The sequence below is a fragment of the Dromaius novaehollandiae genome, chromosome 6 (assembly GCF_036370855.1).
Source record: "Dromaius novaehollandiae isolate bDroNov1 chromosome 6, bDroNov1.hap1, whole genome shotgun sequence".
In the NCBI taxonomy this organism is placed as follows: Eukaryota; Metazoa; Chordata; class Aves; order Casuariiformes; family Dromaiidae; genus Dromaius; species Dromaius novaehollandiae.
In genome coordinates, this window is record NC_088103.1 from 11290653 (window position 1) to 11305507 (window position 14855).

Genomic DNA, 14855 nt, shown 5'->3' on the forward strand with positions numbered 1-14855 from the left:
AAAAAGAGGGGACATCTGACTACACCAGAGGTCCAGCAAATCTTCAGCAAGATGGAGAGAATTGAATTGAATCCCACACTTTGGAAACAGTTCTCTCTCTCTACTTTCTTCCCTGAGGCTCTGAGTGCGGGGTGTCTCTGTGGGCGCTGTTCGTCCTCCTGCTAGGAGCCAGGGTTGCGCAGGGTCTAAGCTGTGCCAGGATGAAGTGGGGTTTCCTTCCCCTGCTTGCATTTGGTGTGCTGATTGCTCAGAGGAAGAATTTGCCTCTTTTTTCTGCTCTGTTTTAAATTCAGATCCAGCAAAGTAATCTCTCTTTGCCTATTTTAGCCTATTAAGAATTTTGGGTCAAAATTCAAAGATCTCAAATCTGACCCGTTATCAGTATTTGCACATAGAATGCCATATGAGGCAGAAGCACTTTCAGTGTAGGACATTTAGAGACAAGCATACATGCTGTGATCAAATATGTGTGTACATAATATAAGCAATATAGCATAGCATAGCAAGAGAGGTCCTTTGGATTGCTGAGGTCTTCTATTTTATTTCGAAGAATCTGATTTTTTCCCTCGGCTAGTAAAGCCATTATTTTTGTCACACATTTTTTCATGAAAATGGAGCTGTAAGGCAATTGCTAATAAATTTGTGTTATGTAATGAGTGTGTTCAAACACATGCACTGAGCATTATGACTTATGCATTTCTCTTTTATGAAGTGGGCAAGAGTCAAGAGTTTAAAGTCCAACACAAAATTAAAGCAATGTCAAGTTTGGAAAAATTCATTTAGAAAAAATAGTTGCTTTCAAATAATCACCAAATATGCTTTTGGGAGGGAAGTTGGGTATGCCTTTTAAGGAGAAGGCAAGTTTGAAAGATGTTAGCAATGTGATTTATCACACATTCCTGGATAATATGTCATTCCAAAATCCTATTTATCTAGTCTACTGCTGCTGGCAATTAATCTCGAACAAGGACATGAAGCATGCTGAAAAAGGTGAAATGACAAAATAGGAAGTTGTCCATACCTGCTATAGGATCTTCTCAATAAGCTTTATAGTCTGAAGTATCAACCAAATAGAGATCAGGAGGAAATTTCTCCTCTGCCCACTTTCTCCATTTATATAAACCTGTTCAGCACTGAAGAAATAAGTTGGTGGTATAGTGTTTTTTTTAAATTCACAAATGTGGCAAAGTTTGCTGTATATTCCTATCACCAGAAAATGAAATTAGGCATTGCATACCTAAGAATAAGGTAAATACTGGCTAGAAGAGCTTTGTATTAGGTAGTGGCATTAAAGCAGGTAAATCTGGTTGCTACTTAATAGAGTTATCTCCCCCAAACACCTTTTTTTTTTTCTTTCCTGAGAGAGGTACTTGCAAAAAAGGATTCATGTTTATAGTCCAAAGGTTGGAGGAATCTGTCTCCTAAAATTCTGCTTTCAGGATATTTGATTTTTGATTTATTTAAGATTAGAAATAGATTTGAACTGCAAAATTTGCGTCCAGATCTGATTTTCATATGCTTCACATTTCTGGGAGATATGGCATGTAATGTTTGTTTTAAAAAGCATTGTTAAAGTGTTTTAAAAGCAGTGCTTAGGATCTACAGGTGAGCTCAGAATTCACATGCCAGCAAAATATACACCTTTTTGGGTTGTGCCTATTTTTAATCATGATGGATGCAGAATTTGTTTGTTAGGGAGGTCTCTCACAGCAGTTGCATACCAAGTATGCTCGTTACCTTTTCGTCCTTCTCATACCTCATCTCCTTTGAAAGTTGCTATTTTTCATTTTGTGACACTGGTGAATAAGTACTGCTGAGTCAATGCTTGATTAGTTTCCAGCCAGTCCTGTGTGAGTATTTTATTTAGGTGCCAGACAATCAAATTAAAATCTCAGAGTATTATGGCCTTAATAGAACTGCAATGAAATTGCTCTGTTGTCATCATGGTGCCATGCCCGAAGACTCCCATGGCCAGCGCCTGTTGTCAAGGCTCCTCCTTAGACTGGCGTGACATCATTCTGCCACAGGACAGCTGGCTCTGTTGATTTTCATTGCCTTTTGTAAAGGTTTCATGTTCTAAGTTACCAGTGACTCCCATTAATATCAGCCTGAAACTATTTTGAGGAAAAACACTGCATAAAATTGGGATGGTAAAGGATGGGATTTTCTGTCAAGAAAAAGTTTTCTGTTACTGCAGCAGCAATGTTTTGCAAGGTAAATTACCAACAAAATAATTTCTTTTGTTAAGATTTTAGAAATACCAGCCTGGTTTTATGTATCTTTGTTATCTAACCAATGCATTGTCTGATTTGATGTGATACGGAACAGAACAGCATTCCTTAATTCACCACTTGAAAATTTTGGAAATTATGATTAGATGGTGTTTGTGTACCTTCTATGATGTTAAGGTGCAATCCTTTAATGCATTTGATTCAACTGTCCCTGGCATCAAATTTTATCTGAAATATTAATGTAGCCTGATTTCATAGTACTTTATACTTGTAACAAAAGAATTGAAAATATGCATAATGTCTGTATAAAATGGCCTACTATGCACATGACAGTTTGAAAGTTTAGTCCTATTTCACAGGCAGAGTGACTTCTGCGTATCAGGACTTGTAACTCTGGGAAAATGGAACCTCATTTCTCCTTCTACTCTTTAATCCTGTTTTAGGTTCCCCTTCTCTTCAGAGAAATTTTACAATATGGTGCCAATTTTTTTTTTAATTTTTTTTGCCTAATGAAAGCTACATCTAGTTATTGACTTCACACAACTTCCCCTGTTGCTCAGAGAACAGTCAGGGCTGAGGAACTAGGTTTCAGGCCAGCACTGCCTTTTTTGTAGAAGCTTTTAGGGAAAACATGAGCTGCATACAGAATAGCGAGTAGAGTGCAATGGAGGCAAATACGTACAGTTGGTGAGGGGAGCCAGCACCTGCACTGTGGGTATTTTCCTTCAGACCATATCTGGTCTTGCGGAGGGAACACTCATAAGCAGTCGGAGCCTTCCTGAGGCACGTCCTCTGATTTAGTTTTGTGCAAAAGGAGTACGGTTTGTTTGTTGTGAGACCACTATGCAATGCCAGCCAAAATGCGTTAAGTGGGGATTATTGTGAGATTTGCTTCTGGAGTTCTTGCCTGGTTGATCTAAAATGCTGGTGCAGATGCACTGACAGGTGTGTACGTTCAGACAGGTATGGTTTAAGTTGTGGAGGTAGTCAGGCATGCTAAATTTTTTCTCAAAGCAGCACCCCACAGCTACAATTAAATGGATGACAACCTCTCGGTAGTTATAGGGTCAATGCAGATAAACAGTAGGGAAAACTACAAATGATCCAAAATAGGAGTATTTCTGGTAACGGGTAAGCTTCAGGGTTCCATGTCTCCCAGGCTGTCATTGTTCGTGTCAGATGGGAGCACCTTGGCTTTCTTAAATGTTTTCTGTGATCTGTCTGAAAGCTACAAAACTATTTGTAAACAAAAGAGATCAAAGCTCACTGAGTTCAGAAAAGTCTTCAATTCCCCTGCTTTCAGGCTTCTACATTATCCAAAAATTTTCATGGAGAAGTGTTGTAGCATTAAAGGGTATGATATTTGGCATCTACATTGCCTCAGGAATATTTTTAATAATTAAGGATTGTTACTCATCTTCTAAAATCCCTGAGAATAAGAATACATTTTATACTAAGATAATTTCTGGAACTGTGCAGTCAAGAAGGCAGCTAGGGCACACTTTGCATGCAGTATATTTATTTAAGGGCTTTGGTAAATTGGTAAATGTATAGAATAGTGCCATAAAAGTCTGTTCTGACTTTTCTCTTGTTTTTCATAATCAAGGATTCACTGTAGAAACCATAACTGTGACCTTAAGCATTCTGTGACCAAAAGGGAATGCATAACTAATGTGTGTCAAAAGGTAGCGTCTCATTGGAGGACAAGATTGCTAGACTCTCTAGTAGCTCTGCTCTTTTATTTATTTTTTTTTTTTTTCTGATGGAAGGGGATCTGTTACTGTTAGAGTAAAAAAAAAAAAAAAAAAAGTTCATGCATTTGCCTATCAGTAGTTGTTTGATTAAATCTTGTGATGGCCAAAGAACTCTGCTTCTAAAATCCTAGGACAGAGGCCTTTAAATTTTGGTTGGTAAGCATTTCTTGTGTTAATCAAAACTAAATTTGGTATAGAATCTGTCCAAGGTTGGAGGTTTCCCATAATTCAGGATATATAACCAGAACTGCTGTGTTGTATGAATGTGACATGTTAGTCAACCAAACCACGGGAATTAGGTTAGTCTAAAAACTGATGTGATTAATCCAATTTGTTAGGTATTATTAAGCATAATCTGTGGGAAAAGATGCCCTTTCTAAGGACAAGGACTGCTTTGCTGAATCCAGCTTTTGCGTCTATACAAAGGGCTCTAGAACTACTTTCTGCCAACTCAGGATCCACACTGATAGTTTTTAAAGAGATTGCTTCCAAAATTGCAGTATGTTGGAATGAATTAGCTGTTTCTGAGACATCTTCAGACATAATTTCTTCGTATTCCTTCATTCCTGGGATGCTCAAAAGTGTTGAAGTTGCCAACAGAAAAAAGTCTGCATTCTTGTCTACTGATCATGAGCCCACAGGCCTCCATGCAATCCCATCAAGGCTGTGTCAGCAGGAGACAACACTCAGGAAAGATTCTATACAACAGAATGTTTTGGGAGAAATGACACACAAATCAGGAGGTTCCTTTTTTGTTGCTTAAACTCATCCTTAAAAATCAGGGGTTTTTTTCCTTTCCTGATGTTAGAATTTTTTAAATTTTGGATCTAAAGTGTTATAGGGTCAATATAAACACATTTCCCTGTCTTTGAGTTTAAATGAACCTTCCTTTTCTCTGGGATTTGTTCCCTGTTATATACATTATTTTCTTTCTTATCCTTAATTTTTGTATACTGAAAAATCCAACCTTTCATCCATCCTAGTGATGATCGTAGAGGTTCTTCTCTACACCAGTGATTCAGTTTGTATCTCTTTCTTAAATATAGATTAACAGAATTATGTATTATCCCAGATAAGTTCTTACCAGTACTTTTTGTGGTAATGTTAAGACTTCCCTTTCTTTACTGAAATACTTCAATTGATGCATCTAGGACCAGGTTTGCCTTTTCACAGCCATATTGCATTCCAGCTTCATAGTAATGCTGGAATTGGTGAATCTGTGCAAATCTTTTTCCTGCTGTTATTTCCAGTGGATAAGCCCATTGTTTGCAGTAGCAAAAAATATTTTGCCTCTCAATGCACACGACTTTTTCCTGTTTCCTATCAGTTTTGTCTTCCTACTACTGCAGTCTTCTGTGTCATCTATCTCTTTCAGTGTAAAATGCCAATCCACTTCTATTGATGATGTTTCATAAGTTTGTGTATCAGCAAATTTCATTAGCATAATATTACTTTTTTCGTGCCAAGATCAGTAATGAAAATACTGAGAAAACCCATTTATAGTCTCTCGTCAGCCCTATAATTTCTCTTTTAGCACTAAATTCTTGCCTCTCTTTTAACTAGCTCCTTATCTGTCACAGAATTCTCCTTACTAATCTTCATTGCTTGGTCAAAACTAATAGTTTTTAACTGGCAGTATATCAAATGTTCTTTTTTTTTTCCAAAGTCCAAATTGGAACTATGGCACAGAGAAGTAATGAATTTCAAGGGAAGAAGTTTCAGCAGTGAAATGTAGATTTAGCAAGGAAAAGCCTTATGCAGGAATGGAGGAAAGGAAATCAGACGTTCATTCTGGAGCATGACAAAGCAAAGGTGCCATTAGAGGCAGCCAGTCAGTAACATGGACAGCTTGATAGATGTAGGTAATATTTTAGAAGTTATAGACACATATTTTGTGTGTTTGAGGCAAGGGGAGTCAGTGTAGTCCTTTGAGAAGTTAATTGGCAAACTTCAATTATAAACATGGCTAACACACAGTGAATCTACTTTTCACATGAGTGCTTCTGATTCTGAATTTGATTTTTGATTTCTTTGATGCAGGGGCCGCACTTGCATCCTTAGACCAGCCAATACGGTTTGGCTAGGCCTACCTACTCCTTTTGCAGTTGGTGTTTTGTTAAATCCTTTACCCTTAACCGAGATCTTGCATTGTAGGAAATCAACCTGAAACTAAACTGGTTTTCTTGGAGAGGCAGAATTTAGGAATTAGAATCATTCTTGCCTTGAAAAATGCAACAAGTACATTGCTGATCATTGATTTACTTCTCATGGTTTTGATCACTTAATCAGATCTAAGCATTGTAACTATATGCAGTGTGATAATGTTGATCCTTATTCCGAGAGTTTATAATCTATCTAAATAATCAGAGGTAGGTGGGTTATCAGGCATTTAAGGGGACCACAGGATGATGGTCACATTATGATGTGTATAATAGGCATCCTGACAAAGGCAAATGTCAGAGAATAATCTGGAGCAAGCAAGCTGGCAGAAGGCTGCTGGAATTTATGAAACAATTGGTCTTTGAAAGCGTTTAAAATCCAACTGCATAAGAACCTGCTTTAAATCCTGTGGGAGGAATTTTTATTGTTACGCTGGGAATATGAGGCCAGGTCTAAGCAATCAAACATTAGGCACCTATTTTAAAAATGTTTTGTGTCATTATTTCTCTGATTATCTTTTTCAAAAAAGTAGGACTGTATTGGTTCAAAAGGTTCTTCTTTTTCTTCTTTTTTTTTTTTTCTTCTTATTTTTTTTTCCAGCAAATGTCACAGCTGTTAGGGGCTCCCATAGCTTCCAGAGCTGCTTGGCAGTTTTAAGAGCTACTCTTGCTTGCAGTGAATAGTAAATAGCACCTAAAAATATCCTTCCAGCTGGAAGACTTCATGCAGACCCTCTTCTCCATTTTTTTAAATTGCCCCAGTGGACACCATTGTGCCAATTTCATCACACAATTTAATGGGCATAAGTTTCTTTCCCTAATCTGGAGGTGGTCTCTACAGAGCTAGAGAAAGTAGCAGCGCAGAATCATTTTCAGCAGGCTCCTCCTGAGACGAGGGAACTAGTGGACATTTGATGAACATGAATGCACATAATCTTCAGTGAAAGAACTCTGGCGGGCTTTGTGTTTGAAGTACTGCTATTATGTCACCTTTCTGAAGAAGTAACTTTTTTTTAAACACAGAAACCTTTTAAAAACTCTTATAAAGTAGCTTTGTATTTATATTTGCATTCATGTAGAATATAGGAGCTTTAATTGATAACCACGACTCTAATCTGCAACTGGCACAGGGTTTGGAGTTTTTTAAATTAATTTCAGAAGTAGATATTATAAACTAAAGATTATACAGTAATTTTACAGTGAGTCAGCATCCATACCTTTCAGTTTTGGTCCAGATGAGCATTTATATGTTTAGATATTAAAGTGTCTAAATTTATAATCCTCCTATCTCTGTCCCATCTTCATCAGATTTCAGATCCAAGGATCTAAACATCAGGCCATTGGCCTGTTTTGTTCTGCTGATTAACATAGCATAGGTCTAACTTTTTATTCCTAAGGTTAACTTAGTTTGGTAGTTTGTAGCAGTCCTCAGCCAGATTACACCAGGTGGACATGACCTATAAGTACCTTCTCCTTTTTGTCTTCTGTTCCTCCCATTCCTTACACAATTGGAAAGAAACTTACCTATGGGAATTAAGTTCAAGCTTATTTTATAACATTCATTATGGAGTGGAAGAAGCTATAAATTTGATTACATTTACTTAATAAAGACAATGCACTTCAGATGTGACTAGGATAATTAGAAAAGCAAATTAGAAATACAATAATTTATCTTATTAAAAGTTTGGTTTAAGTGAGCTTTAGTGGGAACATGAGCCAGCTATAAAACGTTCTGACATATATCAAAACTGTACTTCCAGTGTAAAAAACTACTCAACCAATGAAACATTACAGAAATGTGACATAAGACTAAGCTTTTAACAGATAATCACATCCTAAATGCATCCTATTATTTAAGAGCTTACTTAAACATTTCATTGTTGTCTCAATATTTAACATAAGTGATGGAAGTGTAAAGCAAACAGAGCATATCTTGTGATCCTGAGCTTTCCAGAGGGAAGTCCTCTGGAGCAGGTGTTAAACAGGGGCGTACTGAGGAGCACTGCTAATTAAAGTGAGATCGAGCTGGTGGGAGTGGGGTGTTCGGGTGCCATCACCAGGAGAGCTCCAAAACTGCCTCTCCAGGAAAGGTGATCGTGTCGCTGCACCCAGTCCCCTCCCTTCCCCAAACTCCAGGCCCTTCTCTGGTCTGCGCCTTTAGAATGGCTCTGGGATTATGAACTCAATTCTGGCCATGTATTATTTCCCTGGTCCATGTATTTTATTCCACTCTGTTAAGAAACATTTGTTTTGTCAATGCTGTGGCAGTTTGTCACTGACTTTAACCATTTCCTTGTCCCTCCCAGTAGCTTTGTGTCCCAAGAGAAGCATAACTTCAAACAGCAGGAGAAGGTAGCATGCTGAGAGCATGTGGAGGGGATTACTAAAGTTAATTTTAAAATACTCCAGGCCACTTTCTTGGCCCTCAACTACTTCCATTAGACCTGATGAGTTCCAATTTGTGCCCTCACAAAAATGCTGAAATATATTCTAGTGTGAAAACTCCATGATAACATTTATGTCATCCGAAGATTTGGCAGATTATTAGCTAGTTTGTTAGAGATAAACTTCTTTTATAAGTGCTATATTTTATTCAGTTTATGTGACACCCAATTACAGCTTTTTATTGTAAAGAAATACTGCTGAACACCTACTCAATCTCACAATTATTTTAAAAGGTCAATGAAAAACAGTGATTGCTACCATGATAGATGCCTGTATTGGATTAAAGTTGACAGAGTAATGACTAGTAAAATCCAGTCAGTAATCTGAAATAGGTAATGTTCATCAGGCAACTTTCAATGTCTTTTAATTCCATTGTCAGAGCACAGAGACTACAGAAGGAGTAAGATCAGTAGTAGCATAAAGTATTAATGGACTAATGACCTAATTAAGACAGCTTCCTAAAGATCCCAAATGGAGCACTGCTAAAATTTTAACACTGCTAAAATTATGCCATTGAAGATGTTACTAATTTTGCATAAAGGCTAGAAAAGAACATGTTTTAGTCATTATTTTCTCCAGTTAAAGAAGACTTTTGTCTTCCAACGTTTCTGCCTCATGTTTGGAGCTCAGTTACGCTGGTGTTAGTCTCAAATACTTCCGTTACCTTCAGTGGAGTTACATTGAGCATATTTTCTTGTACTTCAGAAAAAAAACAAGGCTAAATATTGGTATCCTTTGCTGGATAAGAATGGTGTTACAGAAGCTGTATTTTACTTCGTGATTGCTGTTAATTGTAGTTTACTGCACTTAATTCTTTGGCACTGGTCATAAATGGTTTATTGTGGAGCAGGATAATAGAGTTATCTGGTTGATACAGAAGACCAAGGCACCTTTTTATCTATCTCTCTTTTTGCTGAAGTCGTAAGTTAAACCCCTTTTAAAACTATGATTACCAGCAAGGTGATGATTGATTTTTTTCACTGCAAACAAAAGGCACAATTTGAGCAGTAAGACCAGTGAATTCTTCCCCTTAGTGAGTCTGCTAGAGTTAAGGAAGCTTCAGCTAATGAAGAATTCTCATGTTCAGGGGCTGTCTGCAGGAAAAAAGCCATACTGCCAGATCATTCCTTCTTACCTATATGGGCAGGGAGCATATTAAGCAGAGTAATGCTCCTGTATCAGGGACTTGCGTATTGTCCTGCCGGTCCTATTATTTGATGAACATCAAGGCAGCTAAGAACAGTCTGGCAATGCTGCAGGTTCTGAAATGAGATTTCCTGTGATGTTTTCCCCAGCTTAACTTTCTTTCCGTCAACAGCAGCTTTAAGCAGCAGCATCAATAGTAATATTTTTTTATTTTTTATTCATGAAGAGTGAAGTGGTTAAGATCCACTGGAGAGGCAGTCTTATGAAAGGCAGGGCACAACATCAGAGGTTAGGACTCATGAGTATTCACAGAGCTCTGTGGAAAGGTATGAACAAGACCTACCTGGCTGTGTTCATTAGTATCAGTATTTCATTTTCATAAAGACTACATTTTACATCCACATTTACTATGTACCAAAGCTGTGCTTCTACTAGCAATATGATTCTAGTACTGTCTGAGTCTTACAAACTCTCATTTTAGAGGTAGAATTATTTTAAATCAACTGGGTATATGTTTCATGGTTGAAGTGATATAGTATGCTATGCCCACGTTATCCTGAAACTTTAGCAATAAAATCTTGGCTACCCAAACAAAGAGGAAGATTAGATCAGTCTTTTCCTGAACAGATGACTACCTGTTTATGTGAATTACCATATTTACCCTTTTTAACCCGTTTGGCTGGGTGTACAAAGGGTTGGTAGGCTGTGGTGTGATTTCTGAGTTATGTGAGTTCAGTGTCGTGGGTGTGAGGTGCAGCAGACTCGGCTTCTGCCACCTGCCTCTGCCGCTGGCCAGGTAATCCTGGGGACTCCTCTGACTCTCACTTCCCTCATCCCTTAGGTCAGGATTTTAATGCTGACCTTTGGAAAGTGCTTTTAGATCTACTGACAAACTAGGTAGTGTTATTATTCATTAACTATTTATGCCTATCTACATCTTTATAAATGTTTTGGAGATAATTAGTGTTTGCACAGATGATGAGCTAAGATCTGGTTTCAGCTGCCTTTCTATAAGTTAAAATTACATTTTAAAATGGAAGAAGTATTTCAGGAATTTTCGAAGTGCTGGCATTTTCATCTTAGAACTGTCTCTACACAATTGAACTAAACCATATTACACTAAAATCTTTTCCTGAAATCCAGGAAACATTAAAAGATTGCACCACAGTATTTGTATATTTGCATCTGTACTGTCATTGTGTTATTTAATGTGGTACAATCTGACACTGGTGTTCAGTGTTCTGTGTTTAAGCAAGTTTCTTATGTGAAATGCTGACAGTTTTTCAAAAGTGGGAAGCTGTTAGTCCTAAGTGTTTAAAACTCATCAGCTGGACTGTCCAAAATCAGAATATTAACTTTGAAACAAATGAGATCAAGAATGAATGCATTTTAAAGTTTTTATTTTTTGCTTTGATTTTGAGATCTGTACTGTAAACTTACTTCGTATTTTCAGTCTTTTCCCCACAGCCTACACAGCAAGACTTTTTAAAGACTTTTTTAGTCTCATATAATTCATTTTTCTCATCATTGTATGTTAGGAAAATACACAGCAAAATCTCAAGAGGTGGAAAACTCAGTTATATTTTTACTGAGATAACAGATATATCTGAAACATATATCAAACACATGCTTAGGATGATCACAGTTTGGATACTACTAAGTTATGAAAAGGAGGTATATTGTGTTCAGCTTTGGTATCACTCTTGGGATGTAGACAAGCTGGAGAAATAGGAGAGATAAGAGGCTTAGAAAATAATACCTATGAGGAGAGATTGAAAGAACTGGGCTTGCTTAGCCTAGAAAGGAGAAGATGAAAAGTGAATGAAACTGTTTTTCAGTACATAAAATATAGTTGAACTTACTTGATGCTTTCAGAAGAAGGTATATTCTGGCAACTGAAACTTAACTCTTCAAGTCAAAGTGCCAGAGTTCAGTGCTAAAAACTAAGATATGAGATACTGTGCAGTCTTAGGCAAATGAGGTAGGAAAAGAATCATAGATTTGATTGTTTCCATTTTTGTATGCTTCTGAGATGCATAAGGCTACAATTTGAAGTTGAGAACAATATCTTTATGTAATAGTCCTGAAATCTTGTAAACACCATGTTGGTTTCCAAAAAACATCAGTTGACAGTTTGGGAGGACGGGGCAGGAGCCAAGCTGGCCTTAGTACTCTGATGTAGTTTTCCCATCTCTTCAGTGCATATGCTGTCACTGCCATGTAGAATGTCACTCGGTATTTCATGTACACAAGATCAAAACCTAACAGCTCATGTCTTTATACCATGGCTGTCACAGAATAACAGGATGAAACTGCTTCCTGCAAAAACCGAGGAATACAGACTATTGGAAGATGAAGCTATAAAGAATAAAATTTCAATGGGAATTCATCTTCAAATATCTCCAGTGGTGCTTTAGATACTTCTTAGAATTTAAATACCCTATCTTCATCCTCTGTTAAGCAGCAGAGCTCCACTAATATCAAGGCAGCTATCTTAATTTAAACTTGCCAAGAATATGGCTGTGAATCTTTTGAAAGAACCACAAATAGTTCTGCTTATTCTACATTTGCTTTTGATTAAAATCTCTTTTGTCAACACAGTTCCTTATCTGATGTGTTCAGATATCTTGAACGTAAGTTGCATTTCTTGGGTTCTTTTTCACAAGGACAGGCACTGGTAATGATGTATGGGAAAAAGATGGGGAAGAGATGTATGGACAGATATATGCAGCATAAATGCTACAGGACTGGATTTAGAGCTGGATTCAGCTCTGTTGCTCAGGGTAGTGTTACACAGCAGCACAGCTTCTCCTCTCTCACATGACCTGAAATACATGTTTTGGGATGGGGTGCTAAAATACAGCCAACACATCTCTTCCATCATTGGGAAGTTGGCCCCAGCTGCTTTATGTACTAGTTAGAGACAGTCTTGAGTAAAAATTCCCCTCTCTCAAACATCTCTGTAATATATTTCTGACAATATATGCTAGAGTCAATACAGTCCCACTGAGCTAAGAAGTATAATACTTTAAAGTGTTGGTGACTCATGCACAGTAATTTGGAGGGTGGCCGCCTACAATTTCCAGGCATCATCAATCTCTTAGGTAAGATAATTTCCTGCCTTCATATATATGGAGGAGGAAAGGATACACCATGAATTTCTGATGATGCTGATGATACTTAGCCTTTATATAGTGTTTTTTTGCCTTCAAGGCCGTTTACAAGTATGACTTAATGTTCATCATACCTTCAAAGTTGTGAAGTTTTAATATCCCTGTTTTATAGAAGGGGAAATTGAAGCAAAGAAGTTAGAACACTTTCCCAAGGCTTTGGAAGGAATCATGGGAGTAATTTTCAATCCTGTGCCTAAACTATGTTTCACTTCTTTTCTTCAGATTCTTCTGTATTTCTCCCAGTGTTTTTTGATGTAAGAGATTATACCAGTGTTGGACACCATGCAATATTAGAGGGAGTGCTGATAATTAGAATAAGTGAATAATTGCTCTTGGACATTATTTAGAAATTCATAAGCTAGGAACTTGAAAACTTTTGAAAAATGTTGCCAAATAGTATTTAACGACAGCATGAGAGATTTAAATCAGCTGGTTATCTCACTGGGAGACATCAAAAAGTCTTCAAAAACCCTTCAGCCCCAAGAGTGAAGCTGTGTAACCACTTGGTAAAAATCCTACTAAATTCAGAAGGGGATTTTTCCATTAACTTCAGTAAGCTTAAATGGAAATCTTGGAGGTGAAAACTGAGAATATGGGGGTTTTTTTTCATGATTTTATTTCTGTGTCTGCCACTGCTTTTTACCTTTCTGTAGCCTGAAACAAAAGGCAACAGGTACAGAAGATTTCTTTTAAAGCAATGAGGAGTCTGCCAGAGAGAAAAAAGTGGTAAACATAGATGCTTACAAAACTCCGATGTCTGTCAGAAGCATTTTAATATAGGTCAGTTCATTAAAAAAGTCAAAAATAAGAGAAAGCTTGTTTACTCCATCTTCTTAAGCAGAAGTTGAATAGAAGCACCAAACTGAAATCAAAGGGCACTATTAAATATGTGCTAATCAAAAAGAGACATGTTTTATACTGTCTGTTCTGTATGATTATCATTATGATGTATGTAATATTGAAGAGACTGTGCAAGAATTTACAAAAAAGTAGAAGATCGTGGGTTTTTTGATTGGCAGGTCACAGTAATTAAATGTTCTTTGGAAAGAAAATTAAGAACTACCTTTCCTTACTTGATTTGACTCCAATCTGAGACTTTCATATATATGAATCCATACACTTGCTAAGCTAAATGTACAAGCACTTGAAGAGTATATGATTTCCCGTATAACTGAGGAAAAGACTAAAGTGAAAAGTGAGTAAAAGAGCAAACTGAACATACTCTATTTGTATGAGTTCACTGCTTCTGAAAGCCAGAATCAGTGTATTGTCAGCTATAGCTAGCTTCCTAAGCCAGCTTTACTAATAGGTCTTGGTCCCAAATTTCAAACTATTTTACAGACCTGAATCCACAAAATGAAGAGTGTTTAACTATGCTGAATTAATTAAACTAGATTTGGTAAGTTAAATATTTTTTTGAATCTAAATTTTGTGGACCAGTACTCATTTGTAATGCCCTGAATATAGTATCAGTTAGGCCAAAGTTCTGTATGTGATTCCTGAGATGATAGGAGGCCAAGACATTTATGTTGTGTCTAACAAATATGCCAGGACAGATGTAGAGAAGGGCCAGAAAGCAAATATACAATTTTCACTGTCCACAAATTAAAGAAAAAGGAAAAAATAAAGGGATGAAAGGGCACAGAAGACAAGAGGCTTTTGATTCAGAACTGAAAGGAGGATTAAAATGGTTTCTCAATGATATCTGAAATTTCTGAATGTTTTGAGAACTGATCTTGTGATTTCTGACTGTGCTTTCATTTTTAGAATAATATATATTTAGCTAAACTAACTGCTTGTGGTTCTAGTCTGATTTGTGCATCCATTTCTTGAATTTAAAAGATTAATAACCTTGCTTAACACTATCTTCTTTTACTTTAATGCTAGTGTGTTGAGTATAGACTCAAAAGACCTGATTTTTTTATTTTTCCCTCTGCTCCATTGGTC

General features: G+C 37.0%; 2 protein-coding genes across 4 annotated transcripts in view; one reads left to right on the plus strand and one right to left on the minus strand.

Annotated features, from left to right (window-relative positions):
• CTNNA3 (catenin alpha 3) overlaps positions 1-14855 on the plus strand; it is a 572729-nt gene that overhangs the window by 220177 nt on the left and 337697 nt on the right. The gene's annotated exons all lie outside the window — the stretch shown is intronic.
• Positions 1-14855, minus strand: part of LRRTM3 (leucine rich repeat transmembrane neuronal 3) — a 94755-nt gene that overhangs the window by 36374 nt on the left and 43526 nt on the right. The window lies entirely within an intron of this gene.